A 26,841-nucleotide genomic window follows, 5' to 3' on the forward strand; every position below is an offset into this window, starting at 1 on the left:
TTTAATTAAAGGAGACCTAAGATCTATTACAAATATTATAAGTGTACATTAGAATACAGGGCTGCTCTATCGTCTTGCTACTCAAAACTGTGGTACAGGGTCCCATAACATCAGCCTAATCTGGGTGTGTGTTAGAATCTGAAAATTGCTGAACAAGATTCTCGGGAGATTTGTATTCACATTAAAATTTCAGACATGATGTGTTTACCTGAGGATCTTGTTATAATGCAGATTCTGGTTCAGGTCTGAAGCGAGGCCCAAGATTCTGCATTTCTAACAAGCTCCCAGCTGACACCAATGTTATTGGTCCATAAACTGAAACTTGAGTAGCAAAGATGCAGAGGAAATAAAAATGTTTCTAAGCATGTAGACCTATCTAAGTTATCAGAGCCAATTGCCACCTTTGAAATAGCTTCCTGAATTAAACAGAAGAAAACTTTTAAAACTTCTCATTTTTATGGTGAAAAAGTCATAAATTTATTCTGAATTTGTGAAGTTTGAAAGAGTAGTACATCTGTAAAACAGAACAGTCTGGGATAATGAGAAATTGCATCCAGATTGAAATTATGTTTCCAAATATTAATTAATGGCGGCAGTGAGCAGCCGATTGGTTGCTACAGCAAATAGAAATATGCCCTAGCATACCCCAGGAAATATTTGCAGAACTTAGAACAGTAAACGGATTAATATGGTAAGTGAAAAGATCATAGAAAGAAGGACGATTGATACAGAAGTTCTCCTATGTTCATAATAAGAATTCAAAAAGCAATAATTTGATGAAGAAAAGCTCTCTGCAGAAGATTGAGGAGAAGTAGCAAAGACAACAAAATTGAAGACAAGTTCACTGAGCTAAAAAGAGCTAAGAATTTAAATCAGAAAAAGACCATCTGAATACTAGGTAAAAATGATGAGAAAAAGAAGACAAAACAGGTCTTGATAACTACAAGAATTTAAAACAAACAAACAAACAAAACCACCTAAAACCAACCAGGCAGAAAACCAGGTAACATACAAAAGAAAAAGAAAACCATATAAATACTAAAATTCTCCTTTTTAAATATATAAATAGCAAACTGCTCAACATCTACAAAGTACAGATGACTATTGATTGAAATCTACTTCTGGGGAAGATATTATTCGTGTTTAGAAGCAATAAAGACATTATATGCAAGAACTTAGAAAATATCCTTCACATGCATTATTTTTTTAAACGAGATACTAGAGCAAATTTTGATGCGATTAAAATAGATGTCTTTTTGGAAAGCAGTATAATCTGTAGTTATCAGAATTATTTCCTAAAGAATTGTTAATCTAGTCATACAACAGCAGCAACATGTAAAATCTCTAAATATATGACATTCAACAGAAAAGAAAGAGTGAGAAAAGATAGAAGGGAAAGAAAAAAGAATGAAAGTGGAAGCCAGGAAGAGGGGGAGGAAGTAAAGAAAGAACATATAATCTCTCATATTAAATAGAAATTTCAATCTGTGACTTTTTAAATATGGGCTCTAGTACATTTTATTTCGTTTCATTATAATAATATAAAAAGTTATATCTAAATCATTATAAAAGTAGCAAAAAATATTAAGCAATATATCAGAATATGGGAAGTATAGAATGTATTTCTAGAAATCCACAAGTAAACTCTTTAGAAATAAATACTTTAGGCAGGAAAGATTGGTAGGTTCACCCCACAACCACACTACAGTTACTCCTGTAGTTATTTGTAAGCCCTTACCTTACTCTTTATTAAGTATACATTCTAATACACTGAATGTATTTCATTCCACAGTGTTGGTTTGGTCTCAACAAATCTCCCATAGTCATCCCATATCCCAAGGGAATTAGCATTCATTACCTTATTCCTGCAGAGCACCTGTGGTTCAGAAGCTGACCACCTCCAGCTCCAAGAATAGACTCTTTTTCATTTAATCTAAACAATTCCCTTCTTTCTCCCAGCCACAGTTAATATTCCTAAATGCTCTAATTCAGAGTAAGTTGAAGAATTCTTGCTTAGAATAGTTGGGAAAAAAAGTGCTCACTACTTTCCTGTGAATACCATAATGCAATTTACCAAAACTGCAAAATCCTCTTCAGTAATGGCAGCCAAGAAAAAAGCAAGAAAAGGAGGCCAGAGCCACTGGATTGCTAAAGGTCTGGACTTCCAGTTACATGATCCAATAAACTTTCTCAATCTTTAGGCCACTTTGAAATGAGTTTCTTTTGATTGTTCCTGAACACATATTACCTGATGCAAACTCCTTTGTTACCCTTTAAAAGTCTGAATTTCAAAGAATACTTTTTAGGAGTTAAGAAGCTCTTAACATGTTGATCCAAGCAACATTGCTTTCTTCAGTCTGGTGCCCCAGTGGGGAAAGCACATTTGTAGATGGCATGTCCTAAGCAATGATTTAAAATTTGCTTAGGCTTCACATTTTCAATATTGAATAATTTCCTGTTTATATAATCTGGGATTGCCACCAAAACTGCAAGTTCCCAAGTCCCCTAGAAATATACACATCAGAGCATTCTCTCCATAGATGGCAAAACACAGAAAATAATACAATTTATTGTAGTAAGACTATCTCATAGAATTAAATGGGGATAAACACAACTGAAGTCAGCCTTTAAAAAACAAGAATAAAAGTAGAAAGCTTAATATAATTAATTTACACATTGAAGGGGGAAGCCATATAAATGATTTTCATAGCTTTCTCATTTCTCAAGAATTTTACTCATCAAAATTAAAACATGTGTTTGCTTGAATGCTAAACATGATGCCATTTTTGATTTTCAATGTATGCAGAACCACATTTTTCAACATCAGAAGTATAATTTTAGAAATGATTTTTCAAATCACTTTCTCTAAAGCACACTTATTAGATGACATCCTAGTGCATTTGGGCTGCTGTAACAATGCCTCAGACTGAGTAACTTGTAAACAACAGAAATGTGTTGCTCTCAGTTCTGAATGCTAGGCAGTTCAAGATCAAGGCAAGATTTGGTGTCTGGTGAGCACTTGTTCTCTGCCTCATAGATGACACCTTGTTACTGTGTAGTCACATGGCAGAAGAGGCAATAGGGTTCCTTTATGTCTCTTTTATAGGAACATTAATTCTATCCATGAGGTCTCCACTATGACCTAGTCACCTCCCAAAGCCTCACTTCATAATAGCAACACTTTGGGTATTAGATTCCACCATATACATTTTGGTAAATCCATGCTTGCCTGTTGATATGGTTTGGCTGTGTCCTCACCCGAATCTTACCTTGAACTGTAGCTCCCACAATTCCCACGTGTCATGGGAGGGACCTTATGGGAGGTAACTGAATCATGGGGGCGAGTCTTTCCCGTGCTGTTCTCATGATAGTGAATAAACCTCACAAGATCTGGTATTTTTTATAAAGGGGAGTTTCCCTGCACAAATTCTCTCATTTTTTCCTTTTGCCTGCTGCCATGTAAGATGTACCTCTAGCCTTCCGCCACGAGTGTGACGCCTCCCCAGCCACATGGAACTGTGAGTGTGAAAATGGACTAATATACCCATTAAATAAAAAAAAAAGCTATTTTGCTAGATTCTGCATTTCTCTCCTTATCTTTCCTGTAGTTGACAACCTTCCCCCACTTAATACATAACTGGGCTCAAGATCATTGGTTTTGCAAAATCGCTGAAATTCCAAACTAGAGATGTACCCCTAATAGGAATTGCCACTGCCATGCTCTGGTTTCTTCAATTAAGAAGAAGAGATAAAGGATAAAATCATCTCATGTGGAGAAGGCTATAGGGGGCACCCATGGCAAGGAGGAAATGGCAGTGGTGCAGAATAATGAAAACCTGAATTACAGCTCCAGGAATCCCTACTTTGTTCTTTCAAAGCAAGCTACAGAATCTCTTTAAACTTCAAATTATTCTAGTACACAGACCACTTTAAGGGTCAAATGTAAGGCTTTTTAATATTATATGTGTTCCTATTCCAGGTAAGTGACTTCTATCCACTACTTCCTTGTGTTTGGAACATTTGATTTAGGGCTAACTTTCTAACTGTCACTCATTATTTTTCTGTTAATCTGTTATCTCCATCCTCAAGTAATTTGCGTAAGGATAGTTTTAAGTGTGGAAATGATTCATCAAGGGATTTTAAAAGAATTTGTTTTGCTCCATTGTCTGTGGTCTATGTAAATGCAGGAATTAAAATCAGATAGTCTCTCCAGGATTTTCCCAGCCTAACAAGTCTGTGATTCATGAGGGGAGAAGTTTCTGAAACTTGGAAATGGCTATGAATTATATCCTGGAGAGCTGAAGAAGTCAGCAGTCCAGTAGGTGTCACAAAGTCAACCACTCTTGGATAGTTTCTGAACTATTATAATTGCTCTCAAGGTTCCATAATCACCAGGGACTTGCAAAGCAGAGTATAAAATAGTTATGAATGTGGTCAAATGTATAACTATTTTCTAAAATGGCTAATGTTCAGCATATAATTTCTTCAGGCAGAAGCATCCAATGTATTACGTGTAGTACACAGGAAGACAACTTTTCCTGAACACAATCTGTATTCTGCCATTTTTTAGTTTTTAACGAGAGCCTTTACAATGCAGGGGTGTGGAGAATTGACAGATTTTGCACATTTTAGTGTTTTTTCACAATGTTTGCTATGTTCAGCAGAATATAAACTTTCAGATTTAAAATATGTTCTCTAGTTTATCCTACTGTGCAAATCAGTACATTAAGCAAGCCTAGCAGAAAACCATAAGCAGGCAGACAAAAGCTGTGAGAGAGAGGCTTTCCTATCAAATGTGATGGGAAATAACATTTAAATATGGGTTTGCCCACCAGTGTATGAACCAGAAGTCACAGCCCAGAAACTAAAAAAAGTCACAAAGCAAGGTCAACAGTGACACACAATCGCAGATTGTGAAATTTGAAAGAACCTACTTAAAATAATTCAAATTAAAACATGGCCTTAAGCATACTGCATTAAATATAACGTACTAAAACACACTGTTAATATAGGCTCAATGGCTATAACAAATAAACCAGTGTGGTGTCTATATTTCTTGCTCCGTAATAGTCTAGGCAGGTGTTCCCGGCTGGCAGGCAGCTCTCCTCTGCAGGGATCCTGAGCACTGGAATTCCTCCATCTCGGATCCTGCCATCATCTAGGGAATTTTCATTGCCCGCATCATGTCAGCTGTTCTGCCATGTTGCGAGTTAAGTGGTAGAAGGAAAAAGATATGGAGGCCACACCTACTGAGATAATGGCCTCAGCCTGGACGCACAGTCCTTCAACTCTCATTCCGTGAAGAACTCAGTCAAATCACACACTAACTGCAAGGGAGGCTGGAAAATACAGCCCTGCTGAGTGGCCAGAAAGAAGAGAAGGGCTGTTGGTGCCCAGCAAATTTCAGAAATAAGAAGAGTACGTACAATATTCATCATTTTGAAGAATTTGCTTTGCTCCATAGACTGCGGAGGAAAGGGAGGAACTAGAATCAGATATTCTCTCCAAGATTTTCCCAGCCTAACAATTCTATGATTCATGAAGGGAGAAGTTTCTGAAACTTGGAAATCATATCCTGGAGAGCTGAAGACGTCAGCAGTCCAGTAGGAAAATACAGACCCAAAAATGTATGTTGACATAGCCATTCTAACAAATGTAACTGTTGGGGAAATATTTTAAGACATTAAAAGGAAGTTAGACTAATTATGATATAAAATCACACAAGTGTAAAAATAATTACAATCGATCATTTTGATGTCTTATCACAAAAACATTACTTTGAAAACACAAGTGGCAACAAATTTCAGGATACTAATTTTGTGACCATCACCCAAATATGACATCAATGTAATTTAAACAATTCAGAAACTTAATGGAAAATAGAAAGGAGAAAATGGTTTTCTTAAGACTTGAATGTAAGTCCTTTTATTAAACATATGAGACTTAGTAAGTAACCTTCTCATATTTCAATTTTTCTTCTTTAAACACTGACCAGATTTCTCCCTAACTACTCATAGGATTTCTGTGATAATCAGACCTAAAATGAGACAAAATAGAGAAAACACTTTGACATGTTGTAGAGCTATATATATAAGACATTTTTAGAATACTAATTTTTATAGTTCTCCTTGAAGAGGTCCTTCACATTCCCTGTAAATTGTATTCCTAGTTATTTTATTGTCTTTGTAGCAATTGTGAATGGGAGTTCCTTCATGATTTGGCTCCCTGTTTGTCTATTATTGGTGTATGGAAATGCTTGTGATTTTTGCACATTGATTTTGTATCCTGAGACTTTGCTGAAGTTGCTTATCAGCTTAAGGATTTTTGCATCAATGTTCATCAAAGATATTGGCCTGAAATTTTCTATTTTTGTTGTGTCTCTGCCAGGTTTTGGTATCAGGATGATGCTAGCCTCATAAAATGAGTTAGGGAGGAGTCCCTCTTTTTCTATTGTTTGGAATTGTTTCAGAAGGAATGGTACCAGCTCCTTTCTGTACCTTTGGTAGATTTCGGCTGTGAATCTGTCTTGTCCTGGGCCTTTTTTGGTTGACAGGCTGTTAATTGCTGCCTCAATTTCAGAATTTGTTATTGGTCTATTCAAGGATTCAACTTCCTCCTGGTTTAGTCTTTGGAGGGTGTATGTGTCCAGGACTTCATCCACTTCTTCCAGATTCTCAAATTTACACAGAGGTGTTTATAGTATTCTCTGGTGGTAGTTTGTATTTCTCTGGGATCCGTGGTGATAGCCCCTTTATCATTTTTTATTGTGTCTATTTGATTCTTCTCTCTTTTCTTCTTTATTAATCTGGCTAGCATTTTATCTATTTTGTTAATCTTTTCAAAAAAAACAGCTCCTGGATTCATGGGTTTTTTGAAGGGTTTTTCGTGTCTCTATCTTCTTCAGTTCTGTTTTGATCTTAGTTATTTCTTGTCTTGCTGCTAGCTTTGAATTAGTTTGCTCTTGCTTCTCTAGTTCTTTTCATTGTGATGTTAGGATATCGATTTTAGATCTTTCCCACTTTCTCCTGTGGGCATTTAGTGCTATAAATTTTCCTCTACACACCAGCTTTAGCTGTGTTCCAGAGATTCTGGTACATTGTGTCTTTATTCTCATTAGTTTCAAAGAACTTATTTATTTCTGCCTTAATTTTGTTATTTACCCAGTAGTCATTCAGGAGCAGGTTATTGAGTTTCCATGTAGTTGTGTGGTTTTAAGTGAGTTTCTTAATCCTGAGTTTAATTTAATCGCACTGTGGTCTGACAGACTGTTTATTTTGATTGCTGTTCTTTTGCATTTGCTGAGGAGTGTTTTACTTCCAATTATGTGGTTAATTTTAGAATAAGTGTAACATGTTGCTGAGAAGAATGTATATTCTGTTGATTTAGGGTGGAGAGTTCTGTAGATGTCTGTTAGGTCCACTTGGTCCAGAGCTAAGTTCAAGCCCTGAATATCCTTGTTAATTTTCTGTCTCATTGATCTGTCTAATGTTGATAGTGGGGTGTTAAAGTCTCCCACTATTATTGTGTGGGAGTCTAAGTGTCTTTGTAGGTCTCTAAGAACTTGTTTTATGAATCCGGGTGCTCCTGTATCGGGTGCATATATATTTAGGATAGTTAGCTCTTGTTGCGTTGATCCTTTTACCATTATGTAATGCCCTTCTTTGTCTTTTTTGATCTTTGTTGGTTTAAAGTCTGTTTTATTAGAGACTAGGATTGCAACCCCTGCTTTTTTTTGCTTTCTATTTGCTTTGCTCATATTCCAATTTTTCTTTAAACCATGACCAGATTTCTCCCTAACTACTCATAGGATTTCTGTGATAATCAGACTTAAAATGAGATAAAATAGAGAAAATACTTTGACATATTGTAGGGCTATATATATAAGACATCTTTAGAATACTAATTCTTGTAGTTCTCCTTGAAGAGGTCCTCCATCCCTTTATTTTGAGCCTATATGTGTCTTTGCATGTGAGATGGGTCTCCTGAATTGAGCACACCAGTGGGTCTTGACTCTTTATCCGATTTGCCTGTCTGTGTCTTCTGATTGGGGTATTTAGTCCGTTTACATTTAAGGTTAATATTGTTACATGTCAATTTGATCCTGTAATTATGATGCTAGCTGGTTATTTTGACGATTAGTTGATGCAGTTTCTTCATAGTATCAATGGTCTTTACAATTTGGTATGTTTTTGCAGTGGCTGGTACCGGTTTTTCCTTTCCATAGTAAGTGTTTTTTTCAAATGCTCTTGTAAGGCAGGCCTGGTGGTAACAAAATCTCTCAGCATTTCTTGTCTGTAAAGGATTTTATTTTTCCTTTGCTTCTGAAGCTTCGTTTGGCTGGATATGAAATACTGGGTTGAAAATTCTTTTCTTTAAGAATGTTGAATATTGGCCCCCACTCTCTTCTGGCTTGTAGGGTTTCTGCAGAGAGATCCACTGTTAGTCTGATGGGCTTCCCTTTGTGGATAACCAGACCTTTCTCTCTGGGTGCCCTTAACATTTTTTACCCCAAAGTAACTTATAGATTCAGTGCTATCCCTATCAAGCTACCATTGACTTTCTTCACAGAATTAGAAAAATCTACTTTAAATTTCATATGGAGCCAAAAAAGAGCCCATATAGCCAAGACAATTCTAAGCAAAAAGACCAAAGCTGGAGGCATCATGCTACCTGACTACAAACTATACTACAAGGCTACAGTAACCAAAACAGCATGGTACTGGTACCAAAACAGATATATAAACCAATGGAACAGAACAGAGGCCTCAGAAATAACACTGCAAATCTACAACCATCTGATCTTCGACAAATCTGACAAAAAGAAGCAATGGGGAAAGGATTCCCTATTTAATAAATGATGTTGGGAAAACTGGCTGGCCATATGCAGAAAACTGAAACTGGACCCCTTCCATACACCTTATACAAAAATTAACTCGAGATGGATTAAAGACTTAAACATAAGACCCAAAACCATGAAAACCCTAGAAGAAAACCTAGGCAATACCATTCAAGACATAGGCATGGGCAAAGACTTCATGACTAAAATACCAAAAGCAATGGCAACAAAAGCCAAAATTGACATATGGGGTCTAATTAAAGAACTTCTGCAAAGCATAAGAAGCTATCATCAGAGTGAACAGGCAACCTCCAGAATGGGAGAGAATTTTTGCAATCTATCCACCTGACAAAGGGCTAATATCCAGAATCTACAAGGAACTTAAACCAATATACAACAAAAAAAACAAACAACTCCATCCAAAAGTGGGCAAACGATATGAACAGACACTTCTCAAAAGAAGGCATTTATGTGGCCAACAAACATATGAAAAAAAGCTCATCATGACTGGTCATTAGAAAAATGCAAATCAAAACCACAATGAGATACCATCTCACACCAGTTAGAATGGCAATCATTAAGAAGTCAGGAAACAACAAATGCTAGAGAGGATGTGGAGAAATAGGAACGCTTTTACACTGTTGGTGGGAGTGTAAATTAGTTTAACCATTATGGAAGACAGTGTGGCGATTCCTCAAGGATCTAGAACCAGAAATACCATTTGACCCAGCAATCACATTACTGGGTATATACCCAAAGGATTATAAATCATTCTACTATAAAGACACATGCACACGTATGTTTATTGCAGCACTATTCACAATAGCAAAGTCTTGAAACCAACCCAAATGCCCATCAATGGTAGATTGGCTAAAGCAAATGTGGCACATATACAACATGGAATACTATGCAGCCATAAAAAAGGATGAGTTCATGTTCTTTGCAGGGACATGGATAAAGCTGGAAACCATCATTCTCAGCAAACTAACACAGGAACAGAAAACCAAACTCCACATGTTCTCACTCCTAAGAGCTGAACAGTGAGAACACATTGACACAGGGAGGGGAACATCACATACCGGGGCCTGTCTGGAGGTGGGGTCTAGGGGAGGGATTGCATTAGAAGAAATACCCAATGTAGACGATGGGTTGATGGGTGCAGCAAACCACCATGGCACGTGTATACCTATGTAACAAACCTGCACATTCTGCACATGTATCCCAGAATTTAAAGTATAAAAAATAAATAAATAAAAACAGAAAAAAAGAATACTAATTCTTTGAGCTCAATTTTTAAAATTCTAAAAACAAGTAAAATTATATGATCTATTAACTCAGTATTTAAATTATTTTTTTTAATTTAACAAAATCTTTTCAAGAGTAATTTGTCTCGTAATGAATGTCTCCATTTATGCTGTTTCCCAGGGTTACTACTGAAAAACAAGTATTTTGTTACTTGCCTTGATTCACCATTTTGTAGGTTCTTTGAGGAGAAAAAATATATTTGATTTTATTCCAGAGTTTAAAGAGGAGGAATTTCTTTTATATATATATGTGTGTGTGTGTGTGTGTGTGTATATATATATATACGTGTGTGTATATATATACGTGTGTATATATACGTGTGTGTATATATATACGTGTGTGTGTATATATATACGTGTGTGTATATATATACGTATGTGTATATATATACATATATATGTATATATTCCACCTCTATCTGCAAAGTTTCTTAGCATATATGTTTGTATTTGTGTATGGGCAGTATATAGAAATACATATATAATTCATATTTACATGCTCTCATTGTTGAATTAATATATACATGGTGAAACAAATCTTGGAATTTTTGGTAACGAAAAAACTATATTTTAAATTAATTTTAATTATTACGGGCATAGAAATCTTCTGTCTTCAACTAAAAATTATTGAAAATACTTAATAATTTTATCATATGAGAAAATAATTCATATTGATTCAATACTACCTTAGTGAGAACTATGTGATTGGTTTTGGTTGCTCTAATACTTTGAGATCCAGTTATTCATAGATGCAGTTCTAAGTTCAGTTTATTTTTACATTGATTTTAATGTCTGTCGAAATTGAGGATACTTCACAAAGCTATAATATGTAAAATATGCAAATATGCACTTAGGGGATGGTTCATTCACTGCTAATGGCAATGAATGTAAATCCATATTTCAATAATCATGATGATTCCTAATTTTATTGACTTATTATAAGATCTGATTAGATCATTGTGTGGTCTGGGTTTTGTCTAATGACATAATTGGCTTACCAAGAGCTTCTACTTGGACTGGAATTAACAACCCTAAAAATGTCCTTGATCATCTCTACCCGCATTTAGTTGACCTTTGTTCTAATATGTGGGAGAATCTTTTAAAGTTTGTCCATATGCAGAGGATTTATTAAGGTAAAACTGGATATTTATACTTAAAGAGGCCCAAAGAAATTGCACTTTATTACATTACACAGAAAGCAAATGAACAAGTGGAAGCCACAGCTGTGGGGCCATCACAGACGGCTGAGGACCTCTCAGGGCATCTCGAGTATCCTGGCTACCCCATAGAGAACCACAGGAGGGCGCCAGAGTCAGTCAGTATTGTAAATATCCATAAATGCAATTCCTTTCTTAAATAAAATTTGAGGTGTACCAAAATGGACTACTTTGCACCACCCTGGGTGTGTCCATCCTTACTTTGAGATACTGGCTGAAAATAGTGCATTCCAAGTACCCAGGGATCTCCTTAAAATGCACTTTCTGGCCGGGCACGGTGGCTCACATCTGTAATCCCAGCGCTTTGGGAGGCTGAGGCAGGCCGATCACAAGGTCAGGAGTTTGGGACCAGCCTGGCCAATATGGTGAAACCCTGTCTCTACTAAAAATACAAAAATCAGCCAGGCGTGGTGGTGGGTGCCTATAGTCCCAGCTACTCTGGAGGCTGAAGCAGGAGAATCACTTGAACCCGGGAGGCAGAGGTTGCAGTGAGCCGAGATCATGCCACTGCACTCCAGCCTGGGCAACTCCATCTAAAACAAAAACAAACAAACAAACAAACAAAACTGTCTAGGGTGGGGCTTGAAATTCTGCCTTTCTAACAAGCTCTCTGGTGCTGCCCATGTTGACCCACTGGTCTCCTGTTAGGTTGCAGGAACTTATAATAAAATTGCTTTACAAGTTTAATTATAGATGATAAATATATGGTGCAAGCCTATAGTGAACAAAACCATCGTCCAAGATCTATTTACATAACCTGGGGGAGGAAATGAGAGCCAAGAACAGGAAAAAAAACAACCAATAATTTTACCCTAACTGATATTTTCTTGGAATGTAGCTCCTCGGCACCATTCTATAGACCTTTGAACGTGTTTTATACAATGTTCTGACTGGAAGCAAGCTTTTTATGTGCTGTTTTAGTTTCTTAAGGTTGTAGGTGAGCTCAATAGCAGTGGAGAACACAGTGATGTGACAGCTTTCTTGGTCACATAGTACTGACTTTCTCATTTTTATCGATGCAGTGATAATAATCCTGATCCTGGCAGTGGTGTTGAAAAGATTATATGAAATAATATGGTCAATAATATCTGGTGTGAACCATTTCTACCAATCTTCTACATGCTGTTACATTTAGAGGTTTTGTCATTGCTTTCTTTGAACTCGAGCTAGCTAAAAATATCTTAACTGTCTCAGAAGCACTCTAGAATATTTTAGTATAAATTTAGATAAGGTATTGTGATGGAAAAGAGAAAACAGTCATTAATTTCCATGTGTCACATGGAAGAGTAAAAACAAAACAGAAATTCATGGTAAGCCTGCTTTTATATTCATCCTCAAAGTTCATGACTACTCACTCTGAATTCAGTGGGTTTCCTGAAAAATAGACAACCTTATCAAGGAATACCTAATGTTTACATAAGAATACTAGGGGATAAAACCTGACAACAACTAACAGGGCAATTTTATCTTGAAGGAATATGTAAGCTTAGATAAGGGGAAGAAACTGAATAAAAATGTGTGCTTATTGAAGTCTTGAAATACAATGAAAACGTCTGACCTTTTCTTTGTCCCCGAAAAATCCATAATTTAAGATTATGTTATTTAAAAATAGCTAGAATTTAATCATTCAACCCACCATGTCATAATGATGCTGAAATCCCAAATTTCTTAAAGACAATATCATATGATATTTTAATAAAATTCTAAACAGGTTATTTTAACTTTTATTAGGAGAGAGGAAACTAGCCCCCCTTCTTCCTCCAAAAAAAAAAAAACTCCCTAAAATAACCAAATATGCATGCCATTTTCAAAAGAGATTTTAGAAACATTATTATCCCTGAGGTCTGTTTAAATGGTATGGAGTGTATAAACACAGATGCACACATATATGCCCTTTTTCTTGCAAAAAAAAAAAATACACTTTTAAAAATAGAACTGCCTCCCAAAATGCTTCCTTTGTGATGTTACTAAAGAAATACTTAGCTTTATTCCCTGAATAAATGTTAGCAGCACTGAAGATCCAACAGTATGAAATCATAATGAAAGATACTAAAAAAAATTCCTGCTGAAATAAATCATGAAGTTTTAAGAACAAGTGTGAATAGAATGATTGGATTAACACAAAGCAATTCCTCCTCCTATTATAACTTTTATAAAAAACTATAGGTATTTCCTCTTTCTAGTGTATCATAAAAGTGACAAGCAATTTGTTGAAGCTTTTTAATTGTATTATTCCAGTATAGGGAAAAGAACAAACAACCATTGAGCAACCAATATGTGTTGGACACTGTGTACATGTCCCAGATACATATCTCACGTAATGCTCTCAAAAAATGTAGGATGAAGGTAGAATCTTTACCATTTTATGAAGAAGAAAGATGAGATTCAGAAAGAGTAAGTCATCATGTTAGTGTCAGAAAACTAGCAGGTTGCAGGTGAAGGACCAAATCTCAGAAATATCTCCCTGAAAAGCCCATGATAAAGCTTTATTTTTGACTAATAAAGCAAAACTAGAGATATTAGGTCCATGGGTAAAAAGCACCAAGATGAATTTTCTATAGTAATCACACCACTGCAGACCTGTTCAACCAGAAATACAAAAAGCATGGGTGTAGGAGCACACTGACTATACATTCTGACCCCTCCTCCACATCCTTCACACATGCATGCACACACAAATCAAAAAGACATGACATCAAAAGAACAAAAATAAGATGTCCTAGACAGAGCAATCAGGCAAGAGAAAGAAATAAAAGGCATCCAAATAGGAAAAGAAGAAGTCAAACTATCTTTCTTCACTGACGATATAATTCTATACCTAGAAAACCCCAAAGACTCTGCCAAAAGGCTCCTAGAACTGATAGATGACTTCAGTAAGGTTTCAGGATACAAAATCAATGTACAAAAATTAGTAGCATTTCTATACACTGATAATGTTCAAACTGAGAGTCAAATCAAAAACACAATCCCATTTACAACAGCCACACAAAAAAAGAAACATCTAGGAATACGGGTAACCAAGGTGGTGAAAGATCCCTACAAGAAGAACTACAAAAAACTGCTGAAAAGAATCAGAGATAACACAAATAAATGGAAAAATATCCTATGCTTGTTGATTGGAAAAGTCAATCTTGTTAAAATGTCCATATTGTCCAAAGCAACTTACAGATACAACAATATTCCTATCAAGCTCCCAAAGTCAATTTTCACAGAATTAGAAAAACTATCCAAAAATTCATACAGAATCAAAAAAGAACCTGAATAGCCAAAGCAATCTTTAGCAAAAACAATAAAGTTAAAGGCATCACATTACTTGACTACAAATTATACTCTAAGGCTACAGTAACCAAAACAGCATGGTACAAAAAATACACACAGACCAGCAGAACAGAATAGGGAATCCAGAAATAAAGCTGCATATCCACAACCATCTGATCTTTGACAAAGTCAACAAAAACAAGCAATGAGGAAATGACTCCTTATTCAATAAAAAGTGCTGGGATAACTAGCTATCCATATGCAGAAGATTGAAACTGGACCTCTCTCTTACACCATATACAAAAATTAACTCAAGATGGATTAAAGATTTAAATGTAAAACCTCAAATTATAAAAATCCTGGAAGAAAACCTAGAAAATACTCTTTTCAACATCATCCTTGGCACAAAAATGTTTCGCTAAGTCCACAAAAACAATAGCAACAAAAGCAAAAATTAACAAGAGGGACCTAATGAAACTAAAGAGCTTCTGCACAGCAAAAGAAATTATCAATAAACAACCTACAGAATGGGAGAAAATGTTTGCAAACTGTGCATTCAACGAAGTTCTGATATCCAGGATATATAAGGAACTTAAATCAACAAGCAAAAAAGCAAATAATCCCATTAAAAAATGGGCAAAGAACATCAACAGACACTTCTCAAAGAAAGACATACACATGGCCACCAAATGTATAAAAAATGCTCAATATCACCAGTCAAAGAAATGCAATTCTTTGAGATTCGCACTGAGACATCATCTCACACCAGTCAGAATGGCTATTACTAAAAGGTCAAAAACAACAGATGCTGGTGAGGCTGCAGAGAAAAGAGAATGCTTATACCTATTGGTGGGAATGTAAATTAGTTCAGCCACTGTGGAAAGCAGTTTGGAGATTTCTCAAAGAACTTAAAACACAGCTACCATTTGACCCAGCAATCCCATGACTGGGTATATATCCAAAGTAAAATAAATTGTTCTACCAAAAAGACACATACATTTGCATGTTCATTGCTGCTCTATTCAAAATGAAGACATGGGATCAACCTAGGCGCCCATCATTGATGGATTTGATAAAGAAAATGTGGTACGTACACACGATAAAATACTATGCAGCCATTAAAAAGAATGAATTCATGTCCTTTGCAGACACATGGATGCAGCTGCAGGCCATAATCCTAAGTGAATTAATGCGGAAACAGAAAACCAAATACATGTTCTCACATATAAGTAGGAGCTAAACACTGAGTACACATGGACATAAAGATAAGAACAATAGACACTGCAGACTAGTAGAGAGGAAAGGGTGGAGGGCAGGTTGAAAAACTGACTATTGGGTATGACGCTCACTATCTGGGTGATGGGATCCATCCCCCAAACCTCAGCATCATGTAATATACCCATGTAACAAACCTGTACATATACCCCCTAAAATAAAAGTTGAAATTGTTTTTAAAAAAATCTTAAATAGGCTGTGAATGTAGTGAAGTTAGGTAAATTCAGTGAACAAATAACATTTGAATGAAAATCTAGCAATTAAAGAGTTAAAATGGTACCCCACTTCCCCCAGAAGTTTAGAGGGATGGTTAAAAAATGAAATTGAGTCTTCGTTATGTCTTGGGGTGTTATCCTGTTTCTGATATTTATCAGCCAAGATGTTTTGAGCAATGTAGCCACTCAAAGACTTACTTTTATGAGACGTAAATTATGAATAACACCTACTTCACATAGCTGTTGTAAAGAGTAAAAATTTTAATGTATGGCAATATTTCATAGAACCTCTGAAACATAGAAATGCTCAATAATTGGCAGAGTGTTTGTTTTATTTTGTTTATAATCAGAGTTTTAGGCTAAAATTCCAATGCAAAAGATGCTAATTTGGGCTATTAGGATGCTATCACGAGATTTTTATCCCATAGATGGAAAAAAATGGATTTCTATGAAAAAAGAACAAAAAATTGTTTGAAATAGGATAAACATAAAACAATAGTACATGAAACAGCCTACTTACATTATAAAATGGCAATCACCCTTGAATTCTAGCTGCAACAGATAAACATTAAATTATCATCATAAAACCAAAATAAACTACAAATGTTATCTGAAGGAGAGAGGTGGAACTTGCACATTAAATGTGGCTTATCAATCTCAATGTGTCCACTTACAATATGTGCAGGAGATTATACCGCCGAGAGGGGAGAAAAAGGGGGCTATGTATGTCCCCAGAGCGCTGCTGTTAAAGCTAGAATTCACTAAATATCATTCATCCACTTCATAATTCATCCAAAGGAACTCTAAGCCAAATAATTTTGCATCTTATTTTAAGGAATAAATAGTAATGGCTTTTGAAAATCTTAGTTTCTCAAAATAAAAACCATACACGTGATTGGCTGGCAAATGCCAAAGTTTTTCCTGGCAACCCTCTGCCTCCCTGGGGGAGTTCAAGTTTCTCCACGCTCATTGAGATCTCTACCATCACCTTATCCTTACCCAGCACAAAATATCAAATCTGTATCAAGGGACAAATACAGTCGCCAAGGGTTCATAATGAATCTGTTATACAAGGTTGTGAAGCTTTTGGTGTGAGGATGAAATAAGAGCCAAAGTTCACATCTTCTGCTTGTTTCTTCTTCCCCAAAATTCAGCTGGATGACTGAGAAGGACCAGGGGGGTAGAGGTTTAAGAAAGACACTACTCTTTTGAAAGTTCAAGAGAAGACAGAAGAGGAGGGCAAAGGGATCTTCAAAGTTCACCTAAGGGGCTGGGCCCCTCAACTAGGGCTTGAGTACTTAATGAAGCCTACATATTTCCAAAGGGTTCCATGGTGTACAGCTATGATCAAGCATTCTTAATCTACTCTCTGTTTTCGAGCAACAAGACAAATCTTTGTGAAAACTGGTTTCATCCTTTGGCTACAAGAGATGCTCGGCTGTTCAATGAAGTGGGAAGGGAAGAGATAATGTCTCTTTCTGCATAGAATTTGTTAGGTGTAGATTCCTCTATATGCTTCTTGATGCCTTTTCACCCGTCTTTCTTTTCCTTCTTATGGCATTTATTTCACACACCCATATCTTCTAATTAGGTAAACTCTGAAACTGAAAAGATTTTCTTTAAAAGTAAATAAATAAAACATGTCCCTTTGCAGCTCCTGCTATGCAGCTATGCCCACTGTCTCTCTCCTGGTTGATGCTCACCACTGATTTTATGCTGTCAGGCATTCCATTCACACAGAGTTTAGGTCCTTATCCTTAGTGGCATTGGCCCACCAAGGAGTTTTATTTTTACCCAAACCCCTTAATATCTTTATCTCTAAAGACATTTTCCTTCTCCTAAAGATGTTCTCTATCTTTCACTTACGTCACCTGCAACTATGGCCATAATCTACCAACCTATAACTGCTGCCTCCAAAATCCCTAAATCAAGGCTCCTGATTTTTTATCACAAAATTATATCATTTCTAGACTAACTTCTAGTATACTTATGAGAACTCTTTAATATGGAAGAGATGTGTGTATGTTTAAAAGCCAGTGAAAATGGTCCATTTGTTTGAGGCCAGCTGAAGCTACAAGAAAACAAAGATACCAGCTGATAAGGTAAAAGTCTAGTCTATCAACACCTCTAACCTCTTAGCCCATCAGACCTCCCAATTCATCACTCTATAGATTCCATGAGCCATAAATTTAGTACTTTATTTTCTGAGCCGTGAAACCTTTTCTCCCTTTGTCTTTGCACCCGTTTAGCAAAAGTCTAGCTCCAGTTGATCTCCTTTGCTTTCTCTTCTCGTGCCTACGTTAAACATAGGAGACTATCAAAAAACCATTCCATCCACCTGTGCCTTGGATCCTGTCTTTTCTCATCTTCCCATTAATTTGTGCTATTATCTATATCTTCCTCCTTTTGTATATTTAACCTCTCCTATTGACTTCTAAACAGGCTCACATTTCTCTCATCCTAAAAAGAAAGTTAAACTCAAGCTCTCATTCCCCAACTACTTTCCTGTCTCTTTTTCACTCTTCAAATGCAAATCTCTTTAAAAATTTGCCTTCACCCACTGATTTCATTTTCTCACCTACCTCTCACTCCCCACCCACGCCAATATGACTTCCATTCCCACCACTCAACCAAATAGCTCCAAGCTCACTAATGTTTCCATTCTGATAAATTTGATGGTATTTTGGGGTAGCAAAATACCTTAAATACCTTCCAGACAGTGTCTTCTATGAGGTTCCATGTTTTCTAGAATGGTATTTTGGGGTAGCAAAATGTTTCCCGGAATGGTATTTTGGGGTAGCAAAATACCATCAAATACCTTCCAGACAGTGTCTTCTATGAGGTTCCATGTTTTCTGGTCCCTCCCATCATGCAAATTCACGTGCAAATTGTACTTCCTCATTCCTTAGGTTCCAGGAGAGTGGCTTTCTTTCAGGTCAGTAAGCCTGCCAAGCTCCTTCTTGCCACAGATCTGGTGCTCTTTACCCGGAATGTTCTCAATATTCTCCTCCTATGTTAATTAGTTGATCCTTCTCAGCCTTCTGATCTCTATCTAAATATTGTTCCTTCTGGGAGTACTTCTCTGACCTCAATCAGAGAAATATTTATTATGAAAATGACCAATTATAAAATTAGTCTTTTTGCAATTCAGTTCCTTTCATTATCTGCTTGGCTTTTAATACTTGAAATTTTATATTTATATTTTATTACTTTCTATTTATGATTATAGGATAATTTTATTAAGGTTTGTTAAACTATAAGGTCCATGAAGGCAGGTGAAATTACTGCTTTCATATTACTGCATTCTCAGTTATTAGCAGAGTTCCTGGCACACAGTAGGTACTCAGAAATACTTTTTAAATGCATATTTGTCAAGACAGGATAGAGCCAGATGATATCCAAAGTTTCTCATTTCTACCAAATGGATAACTTTAAGATATAGATTTTTATTTTAACATTGTTTATGATATTTATTGAGTTTCAGGCTTCCAGGTCTATGTTATTCTAAAATTAATATACTTACTTAAATTTATTTAACTTTTTGTTTTAATTTTTGTTCCAGTGGCATTTGATTTTTTAAGTTTTTTGTTTTTTAATAATTATAAAATTATTTTAAAATCAATTCCATTTAGTTGTCATCCATCTCTCAGAAAGTGTTATTTTTTCTTTCAAATTAATATCTTGCCTTTAATTCTATAATAGTAAAAGTGATCATCTGTATCAGGAATTTAATACTTTGGTGGTAACTAGCAAATGTTACTCTGCTCCTCTACACCCCTAGGTCTTTATTTCAATTAGTATAATATGCTCATTAAACTAAGACATCTATTATGTTGCCAGCATTCACATAACAGATGGAAAAATGTCTCATATGGGTCAATTGGAATCATTTTGCTAAATTAACATTGTAGCCTTTTATAAGAGAGTCTTAGTAGCTACTGTTATTAACAGAAATAGGGCATAAATTGCAATGAGGTTTTTTATGTTTGGCCTACTCTGGGTAGATTTTTAATTGACAAGTCTGTGTAGATGCCAGCTATGCTTTCAAAACATACCTTACTCATGCACCCATAGAGCCATTTGCCAATTTGTACAGTATTAAGGATCATGCATTTTTACCTGGCTCACTATAAAATAGAGTAAAGTTCCTAATGATAACTTCAGAAATACTATCTATTTTACCTGAATACCTGAAATGGTCTTTACACCTTTTGGGTCAAAAGATATCCCTGAACAAAAGGCCTCTTTTCCACCTTCCAGGAATATCCTAATTCTATATGATTCAGCCCCTACCCAAGGCACCTTGTTTCACTCTTCCTTGGCCAAAATGGTGACCCTCCACTGGTCAGCTCACCGGTCAGGCTTTAATAACAGAAATAAAATAAATCAACAATGATTAGCGACCACCTGTACTCTACTTAGCCCTGCTCTACTTTCTTACTAGTGTAGCCAAGACCAAGTCACCTGCTCTCTCCTCCTTTGTTTTCTCAACTTTAAAACCTACCCTAACTCACACAGTCATTATGAATATTTAATGTGTGAACACAGTAAGATTTTTAAAGGCATTTGACAAATGGATTTCACTTGTGTTGTGACCCATACACATTTCCATTCACTGGCTAGCTTGAGCCCAGGTGACCCACTTGCCCGCCCACCTGTACTCTTCCTCTCCTCCATGTTGCTCCTCAATGAATTAACCTTCCCTAAAGCACTACTCAGGTAGCACTTCACCAATGCAAAGCTTTTAGTGATGCTCCATAACCTAAAAAGTGAGTAAAAATCCCACAATCTAACCCCATTCCTACCACATATCCCCATCCTCCCATATTTTGAGGCCAACAAATATGTCGATACAATGGGCGGGGATAGTCATTAGTGCTGAGGGGAGGGACTCGAGAAAACTAATTTTACAATTAGTCATTTCTTAATAAATATTTCTCTGTTTTGATGGCCTTTGGTCAGCTTTTGCTGGCTGCCTTCCCAGAAATTGACTGTGATTTGGACCTGGGAAGATATCCAGAAGATCTAGTGAAAGATTATCAGAGAGCAGAAAACAAAACACCTTGTCTAAGAGTCTCTTATTTCTACCATATAGAGTATACTTTTATTATATAATCTTAAAAATACTCCCATAAAGCTTATTAAGCTAAGGCAATAGCTCATATTTGGCAACCAAGATGAACTAACCTAAATGACCAGTGAGAAAAGTTGAGCACCAAGACCTCCTGAGATCATTGGCTAAAGGAGAAACTTCATGCCCCATAGAGGTGGACAGCACCCCTCATAGATGCCCCAGAAGAGTGTCTGAGTTCTCCAATGAGAACACATGGACACAGGGAGGGGAGCATCACACACCGGGGCCTGTCAGGGGGTGGGGGAGTCAAGGAGAGGGAGAGCATTAGGACAAATACCTAATGCATGTGGGGCTTAAAACCCAGATGACGGGTTGATGGGTGCAGCAAACCACCATGGCACATGTATTCCTATGTAACAAACCTGCACGTTCTGCACATGTATCCCAGAACTTAAAGTGTAATAAAAAATAATCATCATCATAAAAAGAAAGAAAAATGGATAGGTACAGCAAGAGGGTTGAATGGAGGTGGACACCTGTGTTGGATAGTCAGAGGACATTAGAGGAACCTTGAGAGCCTCAGAAGGGGAGGTGACCGAACTGGAAGAGGGTGTTGTCCACAGACTGCCTGGAAAAAGACACCTATAGCTAAGATTGGACTAGTTGTACCCATGATCATTGTGCCAGGGACTGTGATAGCTTAGGTCACCATAGTATGAGAATGCCCTTCATCACTGCTGCAGCCCATGAAGGCTTCCAAATAATTCTGCTCTCTGCTGCCTCCAGCTGCAGCAGAAGGGAGCTAGGTCAGAGACAACTTGAACAGTTCATAAAACACTGTTATGAAGATGAAATGAAAACCAGGCAACAAGTATATTCTGTTAGCTTGTGTTGGCCAATTGTTTGCTTATGGGGGAATGACTTTTGAAGACTTGATCTAGAGATGGAATCCACAGTCCTCTTTCTCATTTCATCCAAACTGAGTCTGCTGTTTTGTGTTTTATTTATAGAGCAGTCAGGTTCCTTTCTTCCCTGAAGCCAACCTAGTACCTAGGGCACTAAGATTATGTTAAGAGGCTTTTGTGTGCTAATTCAAGGCTGATGGAAGTGAATTTTTATCATAATAATGTGAATAAAATACATTTTTCTGAAAAAAAAAACAAGTGAGTTCTCACCAAAACCAGTGGAAGGAGCCCATGATCCACCAAATAGGGACTTCTCAGCTACAAATGGGAACGTTTGTGTCTCCAGCTGGGCTGCAGCTCCACCTGCAGAATGAGGAGGAAGGGACCACAAAGTAAACAGGTGATAGTCATTACTAACATTTCCATCATCTGCTTTTCCTCTCAATGGCCAGTTAACACAAGATGTCCTCTTGCACAGATGCAGAATCTCATAAGCCATCAACTTTACCCTGAATAGAAGTAAAAAGGTCTTTATTCATTTTTCCTCCCCCCTAAATTTATTAAATACCTGATAGATGTCAAACACTGTTAGGTATGAAGATACAGTCATGAGTGAAGCATGTTCTTGGAAAGAAGACATAGCCCAGCTCTCCATAGAAATGAAATACAGCAATAATATATGTATTTATAATAGGTTAACGGGTTTTCTGTCTACAAAAAAACAAATTTTTCTATCAATTAGCAAAGTGACTAGGTCATTTTACTTTTTTGAACTTGATTCTTTGGCTAATATTATAAAATGCCAGAGCTAAAAATAGCTGTACCTGGGGTGAAATGGAGAAGACGTGGGACATAGCTTTAAAAACGGGAGAAGCGCTTTTTCCCAAGCGGCTGCCGAAGATGGCAGAGGTGCAGGTCCTGGTGCTCGATGGTCGAGGCCATCTCCTGGGCCGCCTGGCGGCCATCGTGGCTAAACAGGTACTGCTGGGCCGGAAGGTGGTGGTCGTACGCTGCGAAGGCATCAACATTTCTGGCAATTTCTACAGAAACAAGTTGAAGTACCTGGCTTTCCTCCGCAAGCGGATGAACACCAACCCTTACCGAGTCCCCTACCACTTCCGGGCCCCCCACCACTTCCGGGCCCGCCAGCCGCATCTCCTGGCGGACCGTGCGAGGTATGCTGCCCCACAAGACCAAGCGAGGCCAGGCTTCTCTGGACCGCCTCAAGGTGTTTGACGGCATGCCACCGCCCTACGACAAGAAAAAGCGGATGGTGATTCCTGCTGCCCTCAAGGTTGTGCGTCTGAAGCCTACAAGAAAGTTTGCCTATCTGGGGCGCCTGGCTCACGAGGTTGGCTGGAAGTACCAGGCAGTGACAGCCACCCTGGAGGAGAAGAGGAAAGAGAAAGCCAAGATCCACTACCGGAAGAAGAAACAGCTCATGAGGCTACGGAAACAGGCCGAGAAGAACGTGGAGAAGAAAATTGACAAATACACAGAGGTCCTCAAGACCCACGGACTCCTGGTCTGAGCCCAATAAAGACTGTTAATTCCTCATGCGTGGCCTGCCCTTCCTCCATCGTCGCCCTGGAATGTACGGGACCCAGGGGCAGCAGCAGTCCAGGCGCCACAGGCAGCCTCGGACATAGAAAGCTGGGAGCAAGGAAAGGATCTTAGTCACTGCCTCCCGAAGCTGCTTGAAAGCACTCGGAGAACTGTGCAGGTGTCATTTATCTATGACCAATAGGAAGAGCAACCAGTTACTATTAGTGAAAGGGAGCCAGAAGACTGATTGGAGGGCCCTATCTTGTGAGCGGGGCGTCTGTTGGACTTTCCACCTGGTCATATACTCTGCAGCTGTTAGAATGTGCAAGCACTTGGGGACAGCATGAGCTTGCTGTTGTACACAGGGTATTTCTAGAAGCAGAAATAGACTGGGAAGATGCACAACCAAGGGGTTACAGGCATCGCCCGTGCTCACCTGTATTTTGTAATCAGAAATAAATTGCTTTTAAAGAAAAACATAAAATAATAAAAATGGGAGAAGCGGGAACTAGGGACTTTCCATTAAACCACGATGTATGGTGAGTGATTGATTCCATTTATAACACATTCTAGAAATGACAAAAGTTATGGAAAACAAATTAGTGGTTCTCAGGGGTTAGAGATTGTGGGGAGTAGGAGGATGAACACTATAAAGAGGTAGCATAAAGGAGATTGTGATGATGGGATAGTCCTCTATCTTGCTTATGATGGTTTTTACACAAATCCACAATGCTGATAAAAGGACATCTCACTCATAGGTGATAAAATGGCAACATTGTACCAGTGTCAAATTCCCGGTTTTGACATGTGCTATTGTTACATAAGGTGTAGTCATTGAGGAAACTGCAGGAAGGGGGCGTGGGACCCGTCCATACTATCTGCAACTCCCTGTGAATCTATAATTATTTCAAAATTAAAAGATATTTTTTAAAAAGGAAACAAGCATTAGGGACTTTCCATGGAAACATCGGTTAAACATTGGTATAGAAACCAGATCTACTTTTAATTGAAATCAGACGTGGCTCTTAGAGTGTTGGGCACATAAACAGGTGTCTCCATCTCTTTAACATTGACGAGGGAAGTATGCTGCACGCATAAAGGACCACCTGGTCAGCTGGTTGGTGTTACATCTTTGATAATATGAGACTAAACCTAATGTTTAGAAGAGAAAGCAAATAGCTTGAAGCCAGCCACCTAACAGATTCTGTTGCTTCTAATTTCTATCATATAGTTTCTGATTATTACCTTAGGTAAAATAAGAAATATCTCAATTAAAAATTCAAAAACTTTTCTTTGGAAATTGTTAAAAGTGAAACCATTAAAGTCAGACAAATTAGATCAGACACAAAAGTTTAAGATATGCAGAAATTTTTCAGGCTAATGGCCTAAAGTACCTCTTGAGCTTTTCTTATCATCAATGTCTATGGTTATATTATTTCTGTTGAGGTAAAATTATCTACATAATGCTATTACCTAGGTCTCCTGTGTATAAGGATAATGGAAAGTGCTTCCACACTTTGCAAATACATTATGTTCTGAAAGAATATTAACATTTTGTCTATATAAGTTCCTAATGGGAATATTTCTACAACACTAAAATAATTACTCAAAATGGCTCTCTACTCATAATTGCAACAAATTTTATAAAATTACAGATTTGAGGATATATTACTATATATTGTATCTTGCGTTAAGATACTAGACATTCTGATTCAGTTTAAATATTCATCAAGTTTACGCATATTTTTATGTGTATCTATGATTTAAAGAAAAGAAAGACAAAGTGATAAAATAGATCATTGAATAAACTATCTAGTCCACTCTACAAAATAGTACACCTGTTATATCTCAGCTTAAAATAATTATATAACTAGTTACATCCTGTAATTTGCTAACACAGTTTTTGACTACCCACAGGATATGTTCTGTGGATTCATTTTTATAAGCCATAGCTGTTCGGACCCAATGACTAATAGCTTCCGTAAGTGAAAATTCAGAACTAGAGCTAGAAAAGAAATACAACATCTCTAGTACTCTAAAGGTACTTAGAGGATGTACACTTTGGGGTATGTAGGTGTGAGGAGCCAGTGGGAGAATAGTAGAAGGCTCTTTTTAGCCTCAGGATCAAGCCACATTCCCCAACATGTTTGCAAAATACCTTGTAATTTGAAGGTTTTTTTCTTTTTTGAGACGGAGTCTTGCACTGTTGCCCACGCTGGAGTGCAGCGGCCCTATCTCGGCTCACTGCAAGCTCCGCCTCTTGGGTTCACGCCATTCTCCTGCCTCAGCCTCCCGAGTAGCTGGGACTACAGGCGCCCACCACCACGCCCGGCTAGTTTTTTGTACTTTTAGTAGAGACGGGGTTTCACCGTATTAGCCAGGATGGTCTCTATCTCCTGACCTCGTGATCCGCCCACCTCTGCCTCCCAAAGTGCTGGGATTACAGCCGTGAGCCACTGCGCCCGGCCGAGGGATTTTTTTTTAAAGGTACCGGTATGCTTCTTCACCATGTCATTCTGGTATCTATTGCTCTAATAAGTTAGAACCATGGGAAAACGAAAGCATTAGTCCATAACTAATACTTGTCCATAGCAGAATTAGTATCTGCCAAACCCCAAAACCATCCTACTCAAATACAAGGTGTACACATAAAATTTGACAATATCTTTAAGAATTATTTGAAACATAATAAAATAGAAACATTTTTGGTAAACATTTCAGGTTACATGTCTTTCTGTTTTTAAAAACTCTAAAAACGGGTCATAATCTCTATAGGTAGACGTTCTTTAATCAAATTAATCAATCCATTTTATTCAGATACCCTATATCTAGTACTAGTTCAGAAAATTCATTTTTCTTTATCAACAAATAAAAATTACATGTATGTATTACGTACAACATGATGTTTTTCTACAGGTATATGTTGTGGGATAGCTAAATCAAGCTAATTAACATATCCATTACATCACATACTTATTTTTTGTGATGAGAATATGTAAAATCTACTCTTAGTAATTTTCAAGTATACGATATATAGTTATTTACTAAAATCACCATATTATACAAAGAATTTATACAGAAAATCTTTTGTAAATAAATACTAACTCAATAAATGCAATTAAGTGGCATACTTTTTGAAAATGTCTGACCAGTGAGGAAATAGATAAATAAAATGTGACATAGAATATAATAGATTTCTTTAGGAGAAGTAA

General features: G+C 37.1%; 1 pseudogene; it reads left to right on the forward strand.

The window, feature by feature from the left end:
- Positions 1 to 22,983: 22,983 nt before the first annotated feature.
- On the forward strand, positions 22,984 to 23,641 carry LOC101059334 (large ribosomal subunit protein uL13-like; annotated as a pseudogene).
- Positions 23,642 to 26,841: the final 3,200 nt, after the last annotated feature.

This window comes from Pan troglodytes, chromosome 22, assembly GCF_028858775.2.
Source record: "Pan troglodytes isolate AG18354 chromosome 22, NHGRI_mPanTro3-v2.0_pri, whole genome shotgun sequence".
Taxonomy (NCBI): domain Eukaryota; kingdom Metazoa; phylum Chordata; class Mammalia; order Primates; family Hominidae; genus Pan; species Pan troglodytes.